This window comes from Desmodus rotundus, chromosome 7, assembly GCF_022682495.2.
Source record: "Desmodus rotundus isolate HL8 chromosome 7, HLdesRot8A.1, whole genome shotgun sequence".
NCBI lineage: Eukaryota > Metazoa > Chordata > Mammalia > Chiroptera > Phyllostomidae > Desmodus > Desmodus rotundus.
Window position 1 is genome coordinate 95,127,581 of NC_071393.1, and position 13,183 is coordinate 95,140,763.

Sequence of the window (13,183 nt, forward strand, 5' to 3'; positions counted from 1 at the left end):
GATTCTAGGGCTTAGACACTCACAGAGAAAGCGGGCAGGGAGCGGGATTGGGAAGGTGTTATTGGGAAAGGCTCAGCATGAGCAAAGAGACAATAGCATTCACGTGTTGGGCATGTACAAGAGCATAAGTTCACCCTGGCTGGGTGGCTCAGTTGGCTGGAGCACCATCCTGTACACCAAAAGGTTTTGGGTTTGATCCCCAGTCAGGGCATATACCTAGGTTATGGGGGTATGCCCAGTTGGGGTGCATACAGGAAGCAACTAATTGATGTTTCTCTTTCTCCACCCCTCCCCCACCCCTTTCCTTTCTCTCTAAATCAATAAACATCTCCAGGTGAGGATCAAACAAACAGACAAACAAACAAAATAAAAACAAGAGCACTAGGTTCTAGTGAAGCCAGTGAGTGGATCTTTGGGGACTACCAACCTCCCCACATGTGCCTCCCACTTGCCGACTAGCCTCAAGTGATCAAAGCCATGGAGTCTGTCTGTCCATCATCCTTTAGCAGATGGAACCCCCCTAAGCCTGGAATCCTAATCACCCTGTCATGCTTCATCCCTTCTTTGTCCATGCCCCAAAGAGTCACACATACAAACTGAGCTGCCAAACTATGAGTGAGCCTCGCTCGGCATTTTCCACCTTGCACTACCATGAGTGAGGCCCAAATCCAGTCCAATAGCCAAAGGAATTTTGAGAAAGAAGAACAAAGATGGAGGCATCATGCTTCCTTATTTCAAACTATATTACAAAGCTTTAATAATCCAAACAGTACAGTATTGCATAAAAAACAGACACATAGGAGTCAGTAGAACAGAAAAAGAGTCCAGAAATAAACCCATACATATATGATAAACTAATTTACAGCAAAGGAGCCAAGAATATACAATGGGGAAAGAACAGTCTCTTCAATAAAAGGTGTTGAGAAAACAGCCACATGCAAAAAATGAAACTAGACTGTCTTATACTCTACACTCAAAGTTAAAAATTAACTCAAATGGATTAAAGATTTGAATGTAAGATTTAAAACCATAAAACACCTAGAACAAAACATGGGTGGTAAGTTCCTTTGACATCAGTCTTGGTGATGATTTTTTTGGACTTAATACTAAAAGCAAAGGCAACGAAGGCAAAAACAAATAAATAAGACTACATCACACTAAAAAGCTTCTGCACAGCAAAAGAAACCATCAATACAATGAAAAGACAACTTACCAAATGGGAGAAAATATTTGTAAATCATATCTGACAAGGGTTAATATCCAAAGAACTTGTACAACTCAACAGCAAAAAAGCTGACAATCTAATTAAAAAATGAAAAGAGGTTCTCAATAGACATTTTCTCAAAGAAGACATGCAGATAAATAATAGGTACACGAAATGTGCTCAACATCACTAGTCATTAGGGAAATGCAAATCAAACCACCGTGAGCTATCACCTCGCACCTGTTAGAACGACTATTATCAAAGAGATAAGAAGTAATAAGTGCCGATGAAGATGTAGAGGAAAAGGAGCCCTGTGCACTGCTGATGGGAATGTAAAATGGTGCAGACACTATGGAAAACAGTATGGAGATTCCTTAAAAACTTAAAAATAGAACTACCATGTGGTCCAGCAATTTCACTTCTGGGTATTTATCCAAAGGAAATGAAAACACTAACTTGAAAAGACACCTGCAGCTCCACGCTCACTGCAGCGTTATTTACAATAGCCAAGACGTGGAAACAACGTACGTGTTCATGGAGGGAAGAGTGGATAAAGAAAACGTGCTGTATACACATGTGAGGTGACTCCACTGTAATAATAATAATAACAGCAACCGCATTTTAAACGCTCACTTGTGACAATTAAAACCCTGTGAACTTGGTTTGTTATTTCTCATTTTACAGATAGGGAAATGAGGAGTCAGAGGGCTTAGGGGATTGCCCTGGGTTATAGTCAAGGGTAGGCCCAGGTCTTCTGGCTCCAGCTTTCTCCGCTGCAGGCAAATGGGACCCTTTCTGAATGATGACTCTGAAGAAGGAAACTTAGAGGTACCGTTGGGGACGAAGTGGCAGCTGCAAAGCACAAGACAAGGAGACTACAGAAAAGTAGCCACCCTCTGTGCTCATCACTGTGAACAATCCCAGGACCCAGAACAAGGGGTTCCCCTTGTTGTCAGGGCTGTGACTCTATATTAGACTGCCAGAGTCCAGACATTGGTGCAGCCCGGGCCATACAGTTATGCTTTGCTAATCAGCCAAAACCCAGTAGGAAGTGAAACTATGCCTCTGATAAGGAGCTGGAACATTGTCATGAAGTCCATGTACTAACACCTGGGTGCTTTTGTTCTTGTACTTGACCTTTCAACAAACACTTACCAAGCACCCACTAGTGCCAGCAAATGTCCTGCCCTTTTGGAGTGTACAGTCTAGCGGGGACGGAGCCACTGGAGCAGCACTGAAGGCATATGGTAAAGGGCTCTATTAGGGGTCTTTCACGGAGTTACAGGAAGACAGGAGGGCCTGCACCCAGACCGGGGGGTTTGGGAAGATGTCCTCAAGGAGGTGGACTGAAGGAGGGGTGCAGGTGGGGAATGGACCTAGGCAGAGGAAAGAATAGATGTAAAAGCTTGGAGGTGGGATAAAATATGATGTGAGAGAAAATGAAAACAAAAGGTGTGTCTGGATTATAAACTTTAAGGGAGAGCAAGGTACAAGGTAAGGCAGATTCCCGGGCAGAGTGCCAGGTCCAAAGGCTTTGTGAGCCACGTTCAGGGTGTGGGCTTCCTACCGGCACCAGGAGGCTGTGAAGGTGTTCTAAGCCGAGGACGGACACGATTAGGTGTGGCTGTAGAAAGAACTGATGAGAATAGATTTGTGGGCACGAGTGACAGAGTGGGACTGGTGTCAGGGGAACCAGCTGTTATAATAAGGAAACAGATGGTGGTGGCCTTGACTAAGGCAGTAGCATCTGGGATGGACAGAAGGGGACAAGATTCCAGCCACATTTATGAGGTAGAAGCAGCAAGGACTTGGTGATTGACAGGCCGCTGAGGGAAGGAAAAAGAGGGACAGCTGGGTAGATATTGGTATCACACTCTTTTTCTTTTTTTTGCATTTTTTTCAAGTGTTGTTCAAGTATAGTTGTCTCCATTTTCCTGCCACCTAAGTGCCCATCAGTAAATGAGTGGGTCAAAAACCTGTGGTCCATATACACAATGGAATACTATGCAGCAGAAGGAAAGAAGGTATCACACTCTTTGTAGGACATACAAGGGGAAGAGGAAGTATTGGGGGAAAGAGAATGAGGTTAATTGCGGTCATTGTGTAAGGGATATCCGAGGCGGCATTCAAAACCCATGCACCTACCACTAACGGATGCACTAACCTTTTGCTTCCATTCTCCTACTCTTCCCTTCCACAAACAGTGAGCGAGTGCCTTCTAGTGCCTTCTGGAGTGTACAGGCAGGTGGGGAAGGGCATCAGACAAGCTCACGTATGCACAGTCCTATTCAGTCTGACAATATGTGTTCTCAGACCATAGATAAGTGTGTGTGTGTGTGCACGATTGTGTGCTTGTGTGTGTGTGTTTTACGGGGCCCCTAAAGATAAGCACCAAGAATGCTGCGTCACAGTCAGAAACAAAGGAAACAAACAAAACACTTGTAGACCGAAAAGCAAAGCTACTTGCCGCCATGAATATAGGAGCAAACAGCCCCTTGTATCCAATTTAAAATACAGGGTCCGGCACAAATAACATCTCCTTTTTATTACAAAAAATTCTTTTATTACAAAATTACAAGCATGTAAATCTATAACACAACAATATCACACTCGAGCACGCCATATGACGTTGTAGGTGAAGTGTTCAGATTGCTGTCCGTCTCGTGTGAGTCATTCACGCGCCCTGCCGACCACACTCCAGCAAGACTTACTTCTGCCGATGGACGCTGTGATCTGATTAAGGAAGCAGGTAAGTGTGTAACCCATTCCGAAGACACCCCCTTCGCCTTCCCCCTTCCCCAGAGTGATTAAATGGAAAAAAGTTAGATTTCACAGGAATAAGCTTCAGCTATCTAGAAAATCCACTTAAAAGCCCCTCATTCCCCAGCAATGACAGAAAGGAGGCGGAGTCACAGTGAGTCAATTATCCACCCCATCCAAGGTGAATAAAAACGATCGTCATTAAAATTACAGCAGAATTCTGCATTCTTTCACAGATAGTCACAAACTCTTCCCAATCCGGCCTTGAAATGTCACCCCCTCACACACTCTTTTTTTTCTGTCATAGATGTTCCTTCCTAATTATACTTGGCATTGGCTGATTTTTCAAGCACAGTAGATGTATTTTCTTTGAGCAGCCAGTGGGGGCTTTCGTGGCACCCAGGACTGTGCGGCCTGGCTTGTTCTGTCCCCAGCAGGGGACTCCCCATGCTGACCTCCTGAGACTTTGGGGCACAGGCCTCTTGTGCTCTGGGCTCCCCAAAAAGGGGAGTGGCTTCACCATTCCCTTCTCCACAGACATGCTTTCAAATTTGTAACTACAGTTGGTTGAGCAGTTAAAGCCTGACTGGCCATGAGATAAAGGTGTAAAATAAATGTTCTCATTTAATTCTCCCAACAACCCATTTGCAGGGGGTGCTATTATTATGCACATGTTGCGGATCAGGAAACAGAGGCCTAGTGAGGTAGAATAGCTTATCCAAGGTTACGCAGCTAGGGAGAGACTGGGTGTCTGGGCTCCTAGCCCTTGCCTCCCCCTGGGTATGGGTATGGTCTGGTGTTGATGGAAAAGGGATCCCGGCAGCCGGCTTCAACAGCCACATTGGATAATTTACAAAGAGACAAGGAAGCAGAGAGACTCATTTTTTTAAAAAAGATTTTATTTATTTACTTTTTAGAGAGGGGAAGGGAGGGAGAAAGAGAGAGAAGCATCAGTGTGTGGTTGCCTCTCACGTGCCCACCACTGGGGACCTGGCCTGCAACCCAGGCCTGTGCCCTGCCTGGGAATCGAACCAGCGACCCTTTGCTTCACAGTCCAGCACTCAATCCACTGAGCCACACCAGCCAGGGCCAAAGGGACTCATTTTTTCGGGGATTGGTTTATATGTGAATGGTGGTCATAGGTCCCAGTTTTCCATGACTGGCCCAATTTCACATAATTCTATTTTCTTCAGTTAAGATAATTTACTTATTTAGAACACTTTCTATGTGATAAAATATATGTAACATACGTTTTGTCATTTTCATCATTTTTAAGTGTATGATTAATTCAGTGGCTTCCATTACACTCACAGTGTTGCACAACCATCACCGCTCGTTCCGCAAACTCTTCTATCACCCCTAACAGGAACTCTGGAACAATTAAGCAATGACTCCTCACTCCCTCCCCTCTTCTGGTTACCTCTAATCTACTTCTGTCTCTATGGATTTGCCTATTCTAGATATTTCTATAAGTGGAATCATTTTATATTAGCCTTTTGTGTCTAGCTTCTTCCACTAAGCATAACGTTTCCGAGGTCATCATGTCATAGTGCGTGTTCTTTATTCCTTTTTGTGGCTGAAGAGTATTCTCTTTATAAATATGCCACATTTTGTTTATCTATTTGGCTCTTGATGGACACTTGGGTTGTTTCTTCCTTTTTTGGCTATCGCAAATAATGCTGTTACGAACATTGGTGTCCAAGCATCTTTCCGAGTCCCTGAAGATCATTTACGAAAGGCGCAACTGTGTTTTTATGCCTTTACTGACTTTCTTGATTAGGAACAACAACTTGGCTGACCACTTTTTCCTGCCACTTCCACTTAGGCAGGTTTCGGTACCTTGTGTCAACTCTCTGCTTTAGCGCTGGAGTCTCTGTGGGCTGCAGTGGGGGAGCTGGAGTGTGTTCTGGTTAGTAGCTGCCCCGTCCCCCCACACGACATCTCATCTAGCGACCCACCCAGATCTGGGCATGGGGAGAGCCGTCAGCAGTGCCGACAAGGGTGGGCCTTCTGCAGTGACCAGAGCCCCCTCCCCGCTGCTGATGAGGATTTGCCCCCCAGACAGCAGTTCTCAGCCTAGCACTCGTAAGCATCACCCTGGAGGTTATAAAAACACCTGTCTGGGCTTCACACTTAGACCTTCTGATTTAATTATTCTGGGGGGGGGGGGAGGCCCATTACAGGCCCTTAAAAAAAACCTCAGCAGGTGAGAACTATCATCCTTCTAGTAACCTGCTTTCTCAATGGTGCTCTCAGGGAGATGAGCGGGAAGATGATGGGCCCAAGGCTGGGGAGGGAGAGATGGATGGTTCCACAGATGGGAATCCTGAGACTCAGTGAAGAGGTGGAAGAGGAGGATGAGGAGGAATGGCTGCTAAAGAGAAGATCAAGGGTTAGGAAGTTATCTGGAACCCACTGACCCTGAGCTGCCCAGCCGGTACTAGAGCCTGGGCCAAGGTCCCCACAGCCACCCTTTGGCAATGGAAAGGCTTGACATTCCAGGCACCTGCCAGGAATGGCCCGTGGTCCCCTTAGTCTGCTCCCCATGCCCCTGTCCACACCGAGAAGAAAAAGAAAGAAGCAGGGGAGCTGGCAGGTCACGGGATTGTTCCCGAGTTTACAAAGCAGCAGGTCTGGGGTGGAGACGGAGCAGCAGCTGCCAGAAACCATCCCAGACAATAGGTAAAGTGACTGTCCAGTGAGTAAGGCCATTTGTCAACTGGCCCCAACAAAGCACTGGCAAGTTCTCAGAGGCTGAGCCTCCCTGCTCTCTCAGACCCCAGGTGCAATTCTGAGGGAGAATTTCGAAGGGTGGGTCACAGCCAGAGCTGTGCAATCTTGGGCAGCCTCCTCCGCAGTCTGGGCCTCTGTTTTCACATCTGTAAAGCGGGGGGAGGGGCTACTAAGTTGTCACAAATGGTCAGGGACAGTGCTGCACAGTGAAGACCTGTGCTCTCCAGGTGCCAGTTGTGCCCTCATTGAGAAACACCAGCAGGTAGGTGCCGGGGTCTCTCCCCATTCTCACTGTTTGTGATTCCCTGTTCTGTTGCTCGGTGCCCGTACTTGAGAAACAGACCGGGGTAGGGGGGCAGGGGAGGAGGTGTTTGCGCCCTTGTGTGGAAAAGAAAAAACTGAGGCGCTTACCCAGGATCTGAGTTGAGCCATTGCTCAGCTCTCTGTCCTCCCACTACCTAGATACGTGGGATTAAATATTAATAGACCAACGTGCTATAGATTAAAACCCCAATTCCTGACACAGTCCCTAGGCCCAGACAATGCTGACAGCACAGGATTATGATGATGTATCATTAGCTCTTAGTGATCCATTTATTACACTTGTTACTTCCTCTGTTATTTAACCACACTGTCTATATCTCCTCGAAAGCTCTGAGGGGAGGCGGGATTCGCAGGGGCTGCATGGAATTCCGGCTGCCCCTCCCTGGCCCACTGTCTCCTCTCGGGGCAGGGGTGGAGTACACGCTCACCTGCAGGAACCCCCAGCCCTGTAAGCTGTGTCGTCACCTGGGTTATTTCATTGAATTCTCTTACTAACCCTGCACCATTCATTCATACCTTGCCTCGTTGAAGAGACAATTTAGGGCAAACCACCTGAGGTGGATGATTATCCCATTTGTCAACTGAGAGGACTGAGGTTTGGAGACATTAAATAGCTAAATAGGGTTTCTCAGCCTTGGCACGACTGACGTTTTGGGATAGAATATTCTTTGTTGTGGGGCTGTCCTGTGCATTGTGCATAAATTTTTCGCAGCATCCCTGGCCTCCACTTACCTACTAGATATCAGTAGCCCCTCCCCCTCCACAATTGTTACAACCAAAAAATGTCTCCAGATATTGACAAATGTTCCCCTGGGGACAAAGTTGCTCTGATTGCAGAAGGCAGAGTTGCGAGTCAGAGACTGGTGTCTTACTCCTAGGCTTTAGAGGTCATCTCACATTCCCACCCCCCACCCCCACACAGTTTACAGCTCAGGAGACGGGCTCGGAGATGCTGAGTGGCTTGCCTGTGGTCACGCAGCTAACGCACTGGAGAGCTAGCTTTGAAACTAGCTCGCCACGTCAATCTAAGGCTCTTTCCATCCCACCACACCAGCGTTTGGGAGATGAGTGAGGCTCATTCCCCTGCCAAACAATTACTGAGCACCTACTATGTTCTGGGAGCTGAGAAGCCCACAGTCAGTTTGAGAAACACAAACAAATGGGAAGTGTTGACCCATCAGAACTTGGGATGACAGGGTGCTGGGAAAGCTGCTCCTGGGGCAGCTGCAACCAAGAAGAGTACCCCACTGTCAGATCAGAGGTCAGGAGGCCCTGGGAGCAGGCAAGGTCTCAGGGTCACAGGGCAGGAGGAGGGAACGGAGCCAGTGAGTGAGTGTATCAAAATGCCCTGAACAAAGTCAGTCTCTTTAGCTCATTATGTTCTTCATCTTCATCGCCACGGCCTTGACCATCGCTCCAGGCAACCAAATCCATTTTAACCAGACGTCACACCATTAAACTACCAGGAGGGAGTGGGGAGACTCGGTAACTCCATTTTATCAGAGCCCTGCACCTCTCCATGGACGGATGCCTCTGCGTCCGCCTGCCATTCCCTATGGCTGCAGGCATCCCCTATTAAAATGGACATCCTCCCTGTTTGTGTAGGTGTGCCTTTGTGTGTGTGTGCGGGGGGAGTATCAGTCACATTATGAGGCATTATCAGCCATTAATACCCCAGTTACCTGTTAATATCCAAGCGGCAATTAGCAGACCTGGGAGCCAGATTAGGGTGTGTGTGTGTGTGTGTGTGTGTGTGTGTGTGTGAGAGAGAGAACCTGCTTTTGGAGAGAGGAGATGGGAAGTTGTGCAAGGTGAATTCAACTTCACAGGGACTGTTCTGGATAGAAAATGTCACAGTAATGTGTGGACAGAGGATGGGGAGGAAAACTAGGTGTTCGGTACGCTGTAGAACCTAACTTGTTCAAGCCAATCCATGACTCCTCAGGGAGCTGTAGCTACCCGCATTTTACGGAGGGAGAGACCAAGGCAAGGTGCGGTCAGGTGCCTGACTCATGCTCGCACAGCTAGTGTGGTCTCTGGCCTGCTTCTCAAACCGGGTATTTAACAAGCGAACCTCAAGCCACAGGGCATCAGCCAGAGCTAAACGCAGGCATTTGCTCACACCTGTGCTCTTCTTGTACAGAGGATACCAAGGCCCAGAGAGGGAAGGGACTGTCCCGGTCATCAGTGGGAGGCAGGAGAGGGTGAGACTCTAGGGCCCCAGGGAGCTCTGTGGGCGTGCTGAGCAGAGGGGCGGCTGTGCGCTCCACAGGTGTCTGTCCTTCTAGGGTCCAAGCCAGAACTCATCACTAGCCCTCCACCCTCAGCACCTCTGCCCTCTGCTGCTCCCATCTCCGGGATAAATGTACCTCAATGACCCCAGCACTTTTGTCTCATACACCCCAGCTATGCAGCCAGTGAGGCCCAGGGTGAGGGACAAGCTGGGGGCTGCCCCAAATGGGCCCCGGGGCTGGCCAGCATTAGCCTGTCCTCAGCTCTGCTCAACCCAGTCCCCCCAACAGGCTTTTAATGAGGGCCCAGCTCCCAGCTGCCAGCTCCATCTGATCTGCCTGCATCACTGCCTTTGAAACTTCCCAGACCTAAAGACGATTTATCTCCACAATTTGCCTAGAAAGCCTCATAAATCATGTCCGTGCACAAAGAAATTACCTCTTTGGAAGAGCCTTTCAAAGGCAGCCATCAAAGACACCACAGACCTGCCAGAGGGCCCGCCCACCGGCCCTGCACGCTCCCCAGCACAGCCCACCCCTCACTTTCCTATCAAAACCCCTAAGCAAAGTGTGGGCTGGGGCTGGAGGGAGGAGAGGCTGGGAGCAAAGGGAACTGGTAGAGCTCCACAGTGTGGGACTGACACCCCAGGTGTGGGCTCTGAGGGAAACGAACTCGGTCCAAGTGGGGAAGGTCATGGGGTCCAAGCCCATTTGCTGTGGGGAGCGAAATCATTTCACAACCTCGTCCACCAGTTTTCCATCATACTGTTCCCCTGACTTTCTTCTAACAGTCTGGTCTGGGGCAAAGGCTGCATTTCTGGCTCTGTCAAGGGCTTTGGGCAGGCCACCACCCTTCCAGGCCTCAGTGTCCCCACTGGCAAAAAGACAGGTTCAACCCAGATGAGTGGATGTGTTAAATTGTGACTCCCGGAGCCAAAGAGGTCCTATGCCTTGTTGGGGTTTGGGGCCATGGCAGGGGCTCCAGAACCCCTGAACCCCAATGTCCACAACTTCCAGAGATGCTGAGTTTTCTGAGTTCTCACACGAAAACAATTAAGCAGCTAAAATTGGGGTGTCTCTGTGTGAAGACCAATTTCTAGGACCCTGTCTGCCTTTAAAAGTTTGTGTTTCATTTCTCTCACAGTCAGGAAGTTCTTCCATACGTTTAACTGAGGAATCTCATGCTGCAATTTAAAGTAATTTCCTCTCTGTCACCTGTTCACTCCCTGAGCAGCCACTTCAGGGCCCAGCACCGGAGTGGACACTCGGGGAAGCAAAGGGCCTCTGTCCTTAAGGAACTTCCTCCCTGGAACTGCGGCCAATCCACCATAGGCAATACCAGAAGGGGAGAGAAGCAGTAAAGGTGGAGACCACATAGAAGGCATCCAAAGAGCATATTTGAACTAAGTCCTGGCTCACCTGTTGCCCTGTTCATGATAGGGCTGGGGCCTTTCGCATCAGCTGGGAGGGAGAGAGGGAGGTGGAGGGAGCAGAAGCTGCTCCTATAGCTCATTTAGTGGTTCACCAGCACCAGGGAGGGGTGAAGCAAGTCGAGGTAATTTGGGCCAGGGCAGCCTGAACAGTCATGTTTAGAGTCAGTTAGAAGAAGGGTGTGAGCCTGGGGCAGGATGGACCCAGAACCCCCCGCCTCAGAGGCCTGGTGCAAGGCTGTTCTTACCAGCAGACACCCTAGCTCCTCTGGCTGTCCCGAAGGAAGGGGTTCACATCTGAGCCACTTCTTCTTTTGGCAAAGGCAGGAAGTACCTGGAGCCAAATGGTGTTCTTGGTGCCTTGGATCAGCTCGGCTGACATTTATTGAAAAACGATTGGATGTAAGGTCTAGACTGGGTGGGGCTAAAAAGGGTGGGAGGGCCTGGTGGGTCCTCAGGGGCCACAGAGTGCTCAAAGTCAGGCACATGTGTGGCCTCTGTGGGCCCTATGAGACAGACTGGGAGGTGCACTTGCCGCAGGTGGAGGTGCACGGGGAGGTTGGGGTGCAGTGGGGAAGGGGTGAACCTACCTAGGAGGGCTTTGTGGAAGAAATGGGATTTGATTCAGACTCTAAAAAAAGGACTAGGGTTTCAGTAGGTGGGAAAGCAAGGGGAAGTCAGTTTGAGTGGACCAGACAGCAAAGGCAAGGGAGGGCGAATTCTGGAAGGAGGGGGAATACAGTCCTGGCTGCAGGGGGCCTGGGAAGCAGCCTGAGGGGTTTGATTCGTTGAAGAGGCTGTATCACTGATCCTCAAACTACCCAAGGGGAGGACCAGGGTTTTTTGTTTTGTTTGTTTTCCATCCCAACACACAGAGGCTTGGTCCTGACTGAGCATGACTCATGCACGTCACACCATGCGTCACTCACCATGGGGCTGTGACAGCACCCACACGAGGCTGTGCCCCGTTCAGCAGAGGAGTCACCAACCATGGGCTTGGCTGTCAGCAACGTCAAAACCATCAAAGGCAAGGACTCAGGGATGCGGAGAATGGCAAACCCAAAGGAGGAAGCAAAGTGTTGCATCTCACATGTGCGTGCTCTGAATTTCTGCTCACAGACACCCATTGGATTATACACATAAATATAATTTTCACAACAAAACAATAGGTGCAGGCTTGCTTTATACAGCCATTCTTTCAAGTTCTTGTGCAGTTAACTCACTATTGGGTATAATCCTGTTTATCTGTACACTTTTGACCTTCCGAGGTACTTCCCTACTTATAGGTCATTAAAACAAAGATGGGCATTCCCATTGCTCAGATGGATAGAGTGAGGCCCGGGGAAGTGAAGCAGCTTGCCCGCAGCCACTGTCTAGTTAGTAGGAGAGTTGAGACTCTAGGAATTAGACTCTGATCGCACCCACCATTCTCCATGGCACTGGTCCCCCAGTGGGGCCACTTAACACTGGGCCCGCCTTTCAGCAGGAAGCTGTGTCTCTTTGATCTTTGGGGTCCCATGGTCAACTCTGTCTTGCTATTCGTGTCATTTGTGCAATGGCCCATTTATCCCTGCACAAGGAGGGACTTTACAGTGGCTCTTAGCCAGACCTGCCAGTCAGAGGACACTCCATCCATCGCTGCTGGGTGAGGACCTCTGATTTCCCTGGAGAGACGAGGCCTGAGGGCGAGTGACAAATGGCCTTCCTGTCTATTGAGAGTTATTATCAAAGGACAGGGCCTGCTGCTCCTGGGAGCTGCTGAGGATGGAGCCAGAGCCGAGGAGACACTTGTGCCGCAGCAGCAGGAGGTCTGATTAGCTGTCCATTTGCTCACTGGCTCCATAAACCTTACTGAATGCCTACTATGAGCCAGTTACTGGGGATCAAGTGGGGAATAAAGGCAACGGCCCAACAGCACAGACAGTAAGTGGGTAGAGACCTCGATTCTGGCCTCTGCTGGAACAGCAGCTCCTCGGAACCTTCCTGGGCCACCGTTTCCAAGCTCTCTCTCCCGCCCCCTGGCTTTACGTTTTCTTTCTAGAACTTATTCTCTCTGATACCATATAATTGCTGCATTGTATAGTTATTTTCATCTTTTTCTTTATTTAAAAAGTTTTTCATTTTTAAATTTTTTTAAAGAGAAAAAGGGAGAGAGAGAGAGAAAGAGAAACATCAAATTTTTGTTCCATTTGTGGATACATTCATCGGTTGATTCTTGCATGTGCCCTGACCAGGGATCAAACCCTCAGCCTCGGTGTATTGGGACAATGCTCTCGTCAACTGAGCTACCCAGTCAGGACCATCTTTTTCTTTATTGACTGGGCCTCCCACTAGAATGTCAGCTCCACAAGGGCGGGGGCTTTGTTTCCTTCACTGATACTCCCTCAGTGCCTAGAATAGTGTTTGGCATGTAGCAGATGCTCAATGAATGTTTGCTGAACAAACGAGTACATTAACAAGTAAGCATGTAAGTTGCATTAAGGGTATGAAGGTGCAAACAA

At 48.7% G+C, this 13,183-nt stretch overlaps 1 protein-coding gene across 3 annotated transcripts in view; it reads right to left on the reverse strand.

The window, feature by feature from the left end:
* Positions 1 to 13,183, reverse strand: part of MEGF11 (multiple EGF like domains 11) — a 354,762-nt gene that overhangs the window by 76,202 nt on the left and 265,377 nt on the right. The window lies entirely within an intron of this gene.